This window comes from Tyto alba, unplaced genomic scaffold (assembly GCF_018691265.1).
Source record: "Tyto alba isolate M040663 unplaced genomic scaffold, T.alba_DEE_v4.0 Super-Scaffold_2, whole genome shotgun sequence".
Taxonomy (NCBI): Eukaryota; Metazoa; Chordata; class Aves; order Strigiformes; family Tytonidae; genus Tyto; species Tyto alba.
This window is the reverse complement of record NW_024881282.1, coordinates 2,869,048-2,882,319: the sequence shown is the minus strand read 5'-3', so window position 1 is coordinate 2,882,319 and position 13,272 is coordinate 2,869,048. Positions and strand designations below refer to the sequence as shown.

General features: G+C 43.5%; 1 protein-coding gene across 4 annotated transcripts in view; it reads right to left on the bottom strand.

Annotated features, from left to right (window-relative positions):
- GDPD5 (glycerophosphodiester phosphodiesterase domain containing 5) overlaps window positions 1-13,272 on the bottom strand; it is a 174,345-nt gene that overhangs the window by 124,861 nt on the left and 36,212 nt on the right. The window contains exon 1 of one of the 4 annotated variants that reach the window (XM_042793013.1): window positions 12,625-12,906. The exons of the other annotated variants lie outside the window; for them this stretch is intronic. The gene's annotated coding sequence lies outside the window, so the exon portion shown is untranslated. Of the gene's footprint in view, window positions 1-12,624; window positions 12,907-13,272 lie in introns of those variants that run through there. 4 annotated transcript variants of the gene reach the window in all.

Below are 13,272 nucleotides of genomic sequence, written 5' to 3'. Positions count from 1 at the left end.
GGTCAAGGTCATCCTGACTCCGACATTAGAAGTGACACATCAAGGGAAGGGGAGAGGGTGAAGTCAGGAAGGAAACCGCCCCTCCATCCACAGGGTGACACCCAGAATTAACAGAGGAGATTCAGTCATTTCCAACCCGTGCCTGGCGAGTCCTGTTCTAATAAAAACAAAACAACAACAAAAAACTCCATCTGCCAGATACATCAGCTGCTACCTTGTTTTCCTTATGGAAAGGACGAGTCATAAGGGATTCATAAACTCATTTACTGATGCAAATCCAAGACCTATTAGTCAAAGTGCTTTCAATCATTTCTGAGTACTTTTAAGACAATGAGCATTAACCAACTCCATTCCAGCATCCTCCCCAGCATCAGTGACACTCTCCCAGTGACACCACTCAGCACATTATCAGTGATGCACAAACTGCCATATTCAAGATAATCATCATCAGAGTGAAAAAATAACATCTGCAGCAAGCTGCCTTCACAGCAAGACAACAATCTTCCCTCCACCCCACCTCAAGGGAAACTCTATGCAAAGCTAAACAGGAGTTATTCGGGTAGTCAGAAAGTTGCAAAGAATAGGGGTACCCTGTAACTTGTGAAGTGCTGAGCACTGTTGCCCGTCTGTACAGCCATTTCTACATCTTTCCCCCTCCTTATTCACAACCATCAGGTGACTGACAATCAGGCAAAGGTATCCAAAGCAAACTCGTGGCCAGGTTACAATAACCCTGGAGATTTGGGGATGCTGGCACAAAGCTCTCCATCTAGCCTGCCTCAAAGCTCTAATGCCCATTCAGGTCATTGCCTATAATCCTCAGCCTCATGCTACAGAGAACACGGTCCTGAGGTAAGGCCCCAAGGGGTCCATTAATGCGCAGTTTGGTGGGAATTGCTTCCAGCCCAGATCAACATCTGGAGCAGCTAAGGACCATATCCCACAGGACCCCAGAGGCCAAGCTGCAACAGCACCAGTATTTCTCTTCCTTTCCCTGTAAAACACTAAGCTTTCTACGAAAAGGCCTCAGAAAAAGGAAAGGCTGAAAATTAATTTTTCTTCAGTAATGCTGTGACTCTGAAGTAGCAAAAAGAAAGTAAAGAAATACCCAACAGATTTTTACCAGGGTAGGGTGCTCAGCATCATGGACTACAGATCAGTTTTGCAAACATTCAGTCAGTGCTAATAAGCTTGACCAAGGGGAACATGCATTCATTCAACAATATCACCTTTCCTTTCCTACCTAGAAAAACAGAGATATCACCACAAAGGGCACTCCTCAAGGCAGACCTTTGAGCACCAGACAAGAAAAAAACAAAATTAAAAAAGGCTTCTTGCACATCTTTTAATGAGCCATCCTTACACAAGCATCAAGGAAACAAGAGAAACATGCTAGTTTTCAAGGCTACGCTTGCTCGGAAGACAGAAGTGCCTACCCAGGTGGGTCAGGCACCTCACACATCTGGAATACAGACTAAAAAGCAGCCACATCCCAGGAAAGCAGATAAGGATTTTCTGGAGCACCAAGCTCCCAACAGAAAAGCATTTTTCTGTTCTCACACAAACACTCCCAGGGTTTATTTATTAAGAAGTTCACAGGAAAATTAGCCTATGTAACTTAAAAGAGCAAGCCAGCTGTGCACAAACACAGCATTTCCAGGATTAAATAGCTTTCAGATAAGCCTACTTCACTTCCACTAAGCCACTTTGTGTTTTCATCATCAGTCAATTCAGATTAAGAGCCTGCCTCAGTAGGGAAGCTACTGTCTGCTTAGGAAAATAGGCAGTTTTCCTTACACTGCCTAAGAGCTAAAACATATCTTTATTTTCAGTTTATTTTCCAAAGAAAACAGTGTGATTGCGTAAGTGTGTCTATTCCTATTATCCTCTGCTCTCCTCTACCCTTCCTTCCCTCTCTAAACAACAACCCCCTAGAACATCAGCCTCTTCCAACCCGCAAAGCAGTTACGCACTGGCGAGCTCTCCAAAAAGAGTTGCTGCTGGGTGGGAAAAGATCAAATGAACCTCCCCCCAAGAAAAGAGCAGTTCTAGTCCAGCCCGCTGTCAAAGGCTAGTCAGCATGCATAGATGGAGACATGAAAGTATGGAAGATTAAATATTTTAAATAAGTCCCAAAGAAACTAGACTTCACTTGTTCTTGGGTCAACATTTTTTGATTAAGTAGTAAAACATTGAGAGCACCTCATGTTAAATAACTTTCAAGATGGATGGCCAAGCCAGTTTCTGCCACCCTCTTGAACATACTGAAAAGTTCCTGGAAAAAGTACTGGCATATGCAAATTAAGAGAAAGCACCAAATTCCCAAAACAGCATCTCTGCAGGTATGATTTAAGCAAGAAATTCCAGGATTAGGCTTTATAAGGACTAGAAGCAAGAAAACAAAAAAAAAAAACAGAAACAAAAACAAAACATCAGCAATGCCTTTCTTTTTTGAAATGGTTCTTACATATTACCAAAACTCAAGGGCCAATCAACATAAAAATTACTGTTCCCTGGATGAGCACACCTGAGTTCAAAGCCACCAGTACCCAGACTGGATAAATGTCCTGGATTGAGTGAGTGGTGGAGTTTTTTGGTGGCAGGGGAGGGGGCTACTGGGGCGGCCCCCTGTGAGAAGCTTCTCGAAGCTCCCCCAGCTCCACGTCAGCTCCACTTCTGTTTGGGAAATTGAGCCAATCGGCTGCGCCTCTGCAATAACATATTTAAGAAGGGACGTGGTGACGGGCAGTGGGACTGGTGAGGAGGAGTTGCTGCAGCTGTGTGAACACCAAGGTCAGTGGGGGAATGGAGGAAGAAAGGAGGGGGGAGGTGTGCCGGAGCAGAGACCCCCCTGTATCCTGTGGGGAGACGGCAGGGTGGTCCCGCCTGCCACCCATGAAGATCTACGGTGGAGCAGACATTGATTTATGGCCTGTGGCTCCTGCTCGGATGATCAAGGTTCTGTGCCCGAAGAAGGCCGGGGTCTCATGGGAAAAGGCAGACTCGTTAGGGGAAATAAAAAAAGAACATACATTTATTACAGACACTAACAACACATAACAGAGTAGGACAATGAGAAGCATTGCCACATCTTGAGAACACCTTCCCCCCACCCCTCCCCAACATGGACTCTTAATTCCAGTAGAAGAAGAGTCCAGAAGACTCTTAATTCCAGTGGAAGAGAGCTGGCCAAGAAGAAAGCAAATTAAAACTATACAACTGGAGGGGTTTTTCCTAAAAAAATGGTAACTTCCAGACTAGAGGAGCATATTTGGAAAGTACATATGGGAGTGGAAGAAAAAAGGGGGAATATTGATCTCTTTGACCAGTTACTCAGCTGAGAAACGCTCTCTGCAGCCTTCTACTACAGTCTCTCATAATGGCAGACTGGAGAAGGGGAGAGGAAGATGGAATTGGGAAACATAATTCAAATAGAGGTAAAAACACTGGGGAGGGTGTGCCTGATGGTGGAAGTATAGACTAACAGGGAAAGAAGCATCTCTTTACAGTGAGGAAGAGGAGGAGAAAGAATCCCAACTCACCACTAACACTTCAGGCCATTAATGGGAAGATGTGTTTTCCTCCTGCACAAGGACAGCATTTAGCAAGAACTAATTTATTCAGATTTGCACAAGGCTGCAATATAAAATACCCTGCATTAACAGGGTAAAGAGCTACCTGAGGGGCAGGAAAAAAAAATTTCACAAGAGCAATAATTTTTGGAGACCATTGTTTGTCTCAACTTCAGAGAAATCCCCCTGAAGCACGCTCCAAGCCAATAAACCTTCCCCTCAAAGTGTTCCAGGGTAAGAAACTCCTGGGGTCCACCACTTTCCCAGTCTTTACAAGGTGTCTATATGGCCTAACACAATTTCTCCATTTATAAAAATGTCCAGGATCCTGTTAGTCCTCAAGGGCTCATTGAAAGCACAAGGCAGAAGTGATCTGCACTGGCATAAGAAGTTAGCAAGGTAATCTATCACCAGTTGGAAAGACACACACACAATCTGGGGCAGGGGGAGGGGGGCAATGGCAATAATCAAGTGTGCTTCTTGTCTTTGTTCCCAAATCTGGCAATCATGTTCCTGCATGTCTTAACTATTTTTAACTGAAAACAGGGAATTTGACATGAATGCTCAGTCTGCTTCATCACTGCAGAAGCTTCAGACCTCCAATTTTGCCTGCACCCACGAGATGAAAGCATCATGGTCTAGGTAAGGTATGAGAGATACAAGTGCTTCCACACTACCTGCCAGAACTAGAAGGCTTTGTTTTCCTAGCTAAGTCACAATTTATAAAATAACATGTGTACCTTCACACCAAGATTACAGTCCAGCTGACATGTGGCAGCAAGTCTATCTGGCTCATGGCTGATTTGACATGGCTTGAATTTCTCCTATCTCCAGCAGACCATTACCTCCATCAGGTCCTTCTTCATTCCCAGTAGCATGAGCCTATTTTAGGATTCTGTGGGCTTATCAGCAATATGTTTGACTAAGTTTTTTTTCTATCTTGGCTATCTCTTAAGCTGGTTTAAGAGCAGTTATGCAAGAGTCCTGCGTTACAATGGGAAGGAAGCACTTTATTTTCTGACCTGAATTCTGGCATTATTAGCACATCTTCCAGATCTGTCAGCCCCAGCCCTACTGAAACTACTCATTTCAGAGTTGTAAAACCAACCACTTAGCTCCCACAAATTAAATTATTTTGGATATTAGACCACAGAGCACTTTCCTAGCCAGACAGTGATTGTTTCTACTGAAAAGGCACTGAACGTAATAACTGAGAAAACACCTGAAGCAGTGTCTTACCTTTTCCAGTACAGTCAAGTCACAACTCAATCATGTAAATCTAGTTTCAGAAGCTCTTAAGCCAAGAAAGCTGGAAACAAACAAATACATGCATCATCAAGTCAGCAAGAAGCTGATCAAGAAGTCCCAAGGGTGGATGAGGCTGAAGATACCTCACTCATGAAAATGGGTAGCAAGTGAAAGACATGATCAAGCTTTGCACATTCTTCCCGCCCTCTCCAGTTGAGCCCATTATTTTCTTACTTGGATCTCAAAGGAGGCCAAAAGAAATCTAAGCAAATGCTAGACAGCACCTTTGCTAGCCAATTCAAAGGGGAACTCTTGATTATTTGTGTGTGTGTGTGTGTGTATGTGAATTCTATTGTGAATTTCTTATCAGTCAAAAAACCCATCAGACTTAGACCCCTTGGCTTACACTATTCTGCGTGACACAGGGTGGGGTTGTGGTGGTTTCTGCTCATCTAGCAGTGATTTTGGAGTCAGCCTACACATCCTGCAATATCATATCAGGCTCTGGCAACCTACATGTTTCAGCTGTCATGATTATTTGATCAACTTGCTCTTCAGATAATTTCATAGATGACCTGAGCAGGTGGTTGGACTTGATGACCTCTTGAGCTCCCTCTCAAGCTGAACTATTTGTTCTATGATTATATTTAAGTACAGCAATCATTTTCTTCAAGGAATGTAAGGCTCTGCCCCAAAACCCAAGTTTTGCATTCCAATAAGTTCTCAGGAATTACCCGACAGCAAATTACACAGGAACATTCCCAATTCTGCAGATTGCTTGGTCAGGGTCAGGCTCACAAACGCACTTGATCTTGGAGGATCATCTAGCTCTCAGCACCCAAAATCTGACCTCACAAGGTAGCCACAATCCACATTCTCCAAGCTGGGTTCACTTACAGGAAGAACATCCACCCAGAAGTGAAATTGTTAAGCCAAAGGCATTTTCTAATTCTTAGAGCATGAATTGGGAACACTAGTGCCCTATCACTCTGAATAAATGCTTGTGAGCCTTCATTTCCTTATCTCCTCAATCAAGGCAAAACATGATCCTGTTCTGCGGAACACACAGCTGGAGTTTTGCCCATTGCACCAGTAGGTGACTGGTCCTAGGTTGCCTCCTGCATGGAGCTGTCACTGACACACTGGTGTCAACCACATGGTACAAGGATATTGATGAGCAAGGCAGGCCTGTGTTTGAGTGACACCATCTCAAAGTAGCATAAGAAAATGCAGGAAGCAAATAGAATAAAAAAAAAAAAAAAAAGGCTTTGCAGGAACTTGAAAGCCCAGAGGTGTTACATTTCCTTCACAAACCCATGCCAAATTTTCTCCCATGCATCAAGGCACTGCAGAGAAGGAAGACTGCTCAGGCAGCTTCCATAATTTTGGAGAGGTGGCTCTGTCTCAGGGAGAGCACAACCCAGTGACTTGGGAAAGAGCGACCACCACTTTCACTGTGTTCTAAAGTGACTTGGAAAAAGGAATCAGAAGAATTTAGTATTCTCCCTTTCTAAATGGATGTTTCTATCCAAGAAACAAAGTGCTTTATCAAGTTTTAGAACAGCCTGAGGTTTACAGACTACATATAAACTCCAAAAGAATGTGGCTGGTCAGGATGGAAACATCTTTTCCAGCATAAAGCCCCCTCAAGCTAGAAATATTGGCCAAACTGCTGTAAATCACCATCTTTTTGCTCTTTAATCTAACTTTTAGCTTTCTAAGCGATTTTACATATTCCAGAAATTTGGGGGTTTGGATTATGCTGCTTTCCAGGAATGCCTATTTCTCTCCTTCGCAGCACAGCAACTGCAAGCTATTGAGTAGCCTGTGAGACTTCACTTAAGAAAAGAAATTCCTCATCCCTTAGCTTGGATCTTCCTCGGTAGTATTTAAAAAAGGGTGATAACATTTTCACTGGGCTAGAAGACACACTGTCCCAACATTAATAACCTGTAAAATCAACTTGAATGCTAGGCATTTTCAGATGGAGTGGTTTGCTGTTCAATCTTCTGCCAAGCCCTCGAGAACATCACATTTTCTTTTTTTGCTCCATTTACTGTTGTCTGACCGAAGCCTGTTAAAACCTTTATTTTTTTTGCAAACAGCTGATACCACCTGCTTCCAGCAGCAGAGATGAGAGCAGAGCATCACACACTCGTTTCTATTCCGGTGACATTACGCAAGTACCTTCTTCACACCCCACCTACGCTTCAGTTCTCAATCTGCTTGGCTTCACAGCATCCTTAAGTGAAAACACAGAGGTAGCTCCATGTCTTGTCTAGCTCCATCTTTCAATGGGCTGTTCGTGTTTCTTTTCACAGCTTAATAAGGTTTTGTTCCCCATGCTGGAGAATAGCCTTTGCCACCTAGCACTCATTCAGCGCACAGGTTTGAACCCAGCGTATGCAGCTTGCTCAGCACACCCAAGCTCAAGAGCCCTCTCTCTCTGCAACAGATGGCTCAGTTTTTATGGGGATGTGATAGGACAAGGGGTAATGGTTTTAAACTGAAAGAGGGGAGATTTGGGTGAGATCTAAGGCAGAAATTGTTCCCTGTGCGGGGAGTGAGGGGCTGGCCCAGGGTGCCCAGAGCAGCTGTGGCTGCCCCCTCCCTGGAAGGGTTCAAGGGCAGGTTGGACGGGGCTGGGAGCACCCTGGGCTGGGGGAAGGTGTCCCTGCCCAGGGCAGGGGGTGGGGCTGGATGATCTTTAAGGTCCCTTCCAACCCAAACAGTTCTGTGATTCTATGTAACCGTGATTTCTCTTAAATCTCTCCTTGAGCTCAAAATCAACATTTTAAACACAGGCTTCTGAAAACCCTTGGACCTTCTCCTAAACTAAACTGACATGTCAAAGCTGTTGTTTTCAAACCTGCAGATGAAAACTCAAGTTATTTGCTATAACAGATCTGCAAATTTGACAAGCCCAACTTTGATTCTTGGCCACCAGACACAATAAAATAGTCACAGATATAGACAAGTGTTTTAGAAACAGTTGAGAGGGTAGAGCCAGCTGCTCTTTGGTAATGGAGTGCTCAGTAAGCAACACCTTTCCCTAGCATGGGATCTTTCCCAATACGGTTCAAGAGAAGTTTCTTCTCAAGTTCTTAAGCGTCACAGAAAATCATAAGTCTTGCCTGAAACACCTCAACCACACAGCAGAAGATAATCCTGCTGACAGTTTGGTCATGGCTGCAAAATAGTTTCACGTGGTCCACAGCCAGCACATAGCTAGATTGCACCCAACTTCAAGATAACGAGTACAACTCAACACTACACTGCTGTCTGCAGACCAGACCCAGGGTAAACCCAGCCTTATACCCAGTCAACACAAAACACATTTGAGGCTTGAGGCCCCATTGTAGTCACTGCACAGACAGTTCTCTGCTGTGCACTGGAAGAAGGCCAACCAGTCCAACTATCCCACTACTGCAGTAGAGGTGAAAACACAGCTTGATGCCATAGGACACGTTTAAAGCTCACAACACTGGTGTAATCCCTCCATACTATGAACTATTTGCCTCCACATTTATCTATGGAAAAGTTTCCAAAATATAAGGCTGCTCAGTTTTCAGATAGAAACAGACTCAGCGGTTGTTCCACTAAGCTCACACACCCTGTTAAGAAAAGTAACATGGAGGGGAATATTCTGTATTTCAGACACTTTCATACGGGGAAATGGCTTTGCTTTCTTCTGTAGCAAGATCAAAAGAGTTGAGATGACCCTCAGTTGGTAAAGCTCAACCCTATACCACCATCTTTCCCATTAGCTTCCACAGTTCCTGGCTGCTTATTCAGAGACCTCAGGAACTAGGCAAGATGCAAAGTAACGGGATCTCCCAGGCTTGCTTGGAGAGGATACAAAGGCTTCACTTATGCTAGCACAACTGAACTCTTTGCAGCTTGTTTTGTCTGTCCCAAGAGACATCTTCTACAGAGCAAATGACATCAAGATACATCCATCCCATAGCAGCAATGAGGCTCTCAGAAAATGTTGAGGGCTTTATGCACAGATGGCAACATCTGAATTCTTTGCTGTCAAGGAGAGAAGAATGGAGACTTGGGGTTTTTTTGTTTTGTTTTTAAGGGGAGGGAGCTAAGTAGCTACAAATTTATGCATCTTGCAAGTGCCAATATCCCTACTTTTCAGAGCTTCCTCCTGGTACCAACATTACATTAAGATGAGCAAAACACAAACAGTGACATTCTCAGAGCATAAACTCCAAATCCCTCCCAAAATCCACAGGTATCACTGAAGGAAGGAACAGAGCACACTGAGCAGATCAGAGAACAAAACAAATCACTGAGCCTTTTGTTACGTCCAGAGTGTGTTTAAGAGCAATCTCATCTTTGCCACTCTCCCCTGCTCTCACAGAAACAGCTTGAACTTACCAGTATGTAGGATTTCCCTTTTTTTCTCCCACTCAGGCTATCAGGTGGAAGTGACTGAAAAAAGCCTGAGAAGTAAGAGGATCTGACATGCTCATGAGCCCCTAAAACATAGCAGACACAAGGAGGTTTTCAAGCTTTCTCTACACCACTCTGTCAGAAAGGACACTGTGACAATTATTATACTTTTAAGTCACTTCTTTCCCCCAACCATTAACATCTTGGGTCTGCCACGGTCTCTAAGAGGTTTCAGAAGAAACATGTATCTCAGATGCTTGGTAGCCCTAACCTTTCCCTACACACTCTAGAAACCAAGCAAACATGTCAAGATGACCTTTTTAGACATCAGAATAAGCCTGGGTTCTCTTCAGGAGAGTTTACCAAGTGGCACACACAAATTTCAAGACTTTCATGTATCACTTTGAAGGCTGCAGAGCCAACTGGATCATCCCTTGTGCCCCAAAATAAAACCTAAACATGTTCTGCTAGAGCTGACCCTTTCACCAAAGAAAAAAGCAGGTACAGGATCAGCTCCACCAGATCCAGAGCAAACTCCAGACAATCCCAGCCTGAATGCCATTTAAATAAACCTACTTGCATTTAATTTCAAGAAAAAAAGTGTTGTCTCTCTCCCCTACCAGTTCTATTGCATTAGCCTTTGTCACGACTGAGACAGGTAACTCTCTTGCCACATCTCCAGCACAAGGCTCATCAGAAACACAAGAAAATGAGAGCCTTTAAGAGGAGAGTCAGTATACTTGGCAAGAAGTTTGAGATTTACATATTTTTAACTGCACATTCATGCATTGTAACAAACATCTGCTATGGAGGCTGAAGCACTGGACTTCAAAGACAGGAGCTGTCAGCAGCTCTTCTCCTTTATGGACCAAATACTCTCCAGAATAGTTCCTCACTACCAAGTTCTTTATTTTTAGTTTGGCAGCCATCATTTGTATTATGGCAGTCCTGAATTTTTACTTTAATTTACAATGCAGTTTATTAGCTGAAAGGATTTCCAGCTGCAGTTATTGACTAGTAGGAACTGAGCTGGTATTCATTCATCATCCCCCTACTTACAAGACACGATTGCACAAGAAAGCCAAAGCTCATCATCAATTCCCTGCTAAAATCAGGTTCTAGAGGCAGAAGAAACTCATTATATATTTTAATCTTGCTGGGCTTTTAAATTCTCCTCACGAGATGACTTAACTAACACAATTTGGAAACTTGCAACAAAACTGGAAACAGGAGGTGGCCAAGACTTCACCTACACAACAGCTCAAACATTTTGCCTGTCGTTACCCATGCAACACAGAGAAGATATTCCAGATTCGTCAGCCACTGAGCTATTCTTTGCAGCAATCTGCACTATTGAATGCACGTAGAACGGGCTATTATTCACCGAGACACTTGCCTAATGTACAAATATCACTTAGGCACCAGCATCTGAACAGAGAGAAGTGAGAAGCTTAAGAGCTCAGAATAATACTGGTGGTTCATGTGAACCACACCTGGAGGTGAAGGTAAGGTCAGATTCAACACAACAGAAAAGCTCTTTAGATGTAGGGATGTTGAGCAAAGGGTAACAAAACCTTTGCAGCAGTCTTGTTTGACCACAGCATCATCTGGGGTCTAAAGCCACATCCCACAGTTGCAAAACCAGCACGTGATTCCCCCCCTTGCTTACCGGAAATGGGAATACATGATGGAAGAAGCATATCACAGCCACAAAACCAGGTTACACCTTAAAAAAATCCATATAAATCATGACAGTTGAGTGCCCTGGGTGGGGAGGATTAGCTGTGGTTTTGCACACACACATGCAGGATGTGTTTCATCTCCAAGGGTATTTCAAGCAGAAAAACAATAGCCCCTTTTTGCAACACCTCTCCTCGCCAGATACACCCACGTGCCACGCAACAATGAAAAGCAGTTCTCAGCATGTAGACACACTGCTTTTAAAACACAACAGCACAATTAAAAACCTAATACCTGAAGGGAACAATAGGACATCTGTATGGATTAATGTGAACAGCAGGCTGGATGGCAAGTACAAGAGGGAACAAAAAGAAAACCAAAGGTGCTTTCATTGCAATTCTCAAACCTACCCTCAAATTAAGTTCTTCCAACCCTTTAAAAATACTCAGACTATCTTATATTTACTTTTAAGCAGCCTTCCTACTATCAATGCTTGAGCATGCAAAAGCCCCAAGGATAGAAATCAAGCAACAGGGCAGGATGGGGAAAAGTTAAACTCCCAAAAGGTCATTCCTGTCTCTACATCTCAAAGCTACTGACGCTTTTTGGCAGCTAAACATTAGCAAAGGGGGCACAAATGGGAACAAACATGACATGGTCTGCTATTTGCATGAGTCTTACATTCAGGTTGCAGTTTCACCAGCATAAAGCAGATAACAGACGACAAGCCGCCCTGAAACTTCCTTGGGAAAAAAAAAAAAAGTTATTTTTGGCTAGATGTGTGTACATGCTACAAAAAAAATATAAAGCAGAAGTCTCACTGAAGTGTTATCCCTACCTAAAAAAAAAAAAAAAAAAAATCTATTAAAATGATGTCACATTAATAGTTTCTATCAATTTTACCTGTATACCTGTCTTCAAACCACACAATTTGCTTTTTATTTCAGACCAACAAAAAGGCAAATAGGTCTCTAGATAACATAACCACAAAAGTCCACAGCAAAAATCAACTATACACATGAAGGCCAGAATCATGCAGCAGGCTTTTCTTTCTGTCATGGGTTGAAACCCTCCCCTGCGAAAAAAAAAAAAAAAAAAAAATCACTAAATTTCAGGATGTTAAATTCTGCTTTTCACCAGATTACTGAAAAATCTGCTAGAGATGCTGAGTCACACAGGAAACCAAACTTTGTTTTCAATTGGGGACAAGAAACAGAAATGAGAACTAGAAATACTAAAGAAGAGACAGCCCACCCACCCAAAAAACACAAGACAAATTGCCATCATGCTACAAGCATAGACTGATCCAGGTTTCTGCAAATCTCCAGGAAAAAAAAAAAAATAAAGGCGTGCTGATGGATGGTGCCACTTTGCACCTTAAAAACCTATAGATTCATGCAAGTACAATTCCCACCACGCAGCCCATCAGCTAACCCTGATCTCCTGTCCCAACCTCCATGCTAGATGCCCCATCACACCAGACCTCATCTGGCACGCCTGTTATTTCAGGGAGTTGTTGCAACAAAGCTTTTTCTCACAGTGCACAAAACTGCGGCGAAACGATCCTCTGACTGCCCTGCAGCACTTCAGCAACGCTCGGATGCTTCTCTGGTTGCCACGAGCCTGCTGCGCTTGATCTTCCCCCCCCCCCCCCCCATACCCCATGAGGACATTGCAAACCAGCAACAAAACACAGAGAAGCACTGAAAAGAAATCTCACCATCACATTTGCAGCACGGATGATTTCATCCCAATTACTTGTTCTTGTCATGCAAAAAGAGCTACAGGAGAAAATTTAAATCCTGATCCAGACAATATAACAGCCAAAAACGAAGACACTGCCCCAAGCATTTATTTCAGATTTTTACATGCTGGGATCAGCCCTTCAGAGTCTGAGGAGTCTCACAGAAGGGCTTTTGAAGGAAAGACAGACATTAAAGCCCAATTATACATCTGAATTTAAGTCTTCACCCTCTGATTCAGGGGAGCCCAAGGAACATACATGCAAGAACAGCTCATTTAAAAAGAGGACCTGAAAAAAAAAAAAAGTGCAAGTTATGCAGAGAAGCCAGGCAAAGAATGCAAATTTTGACCTACTTCTCCCTCCTGGCTGGGAGAGGGCACAAGGCAGCTGCTATTGCTGCTCCACAAGCACAAGAGATGAACAGAAGCCCTGCCAAAATTTCTGCAGTGATGCCTCTTCTAGACACAGGCTGCTTGCAAGGCAGGGGCAATTGTCCTTCTGCCCAGACAACAAGACCACAACCACCAAGGCCAGCAGCTGATGAAGTCAGGATGGGCAGAGGTCTTCTGAAGAGCTTGGGTTCATCTCTCAGGCCAGAAGTGTTTCCCACTGGACTCCTCTGCC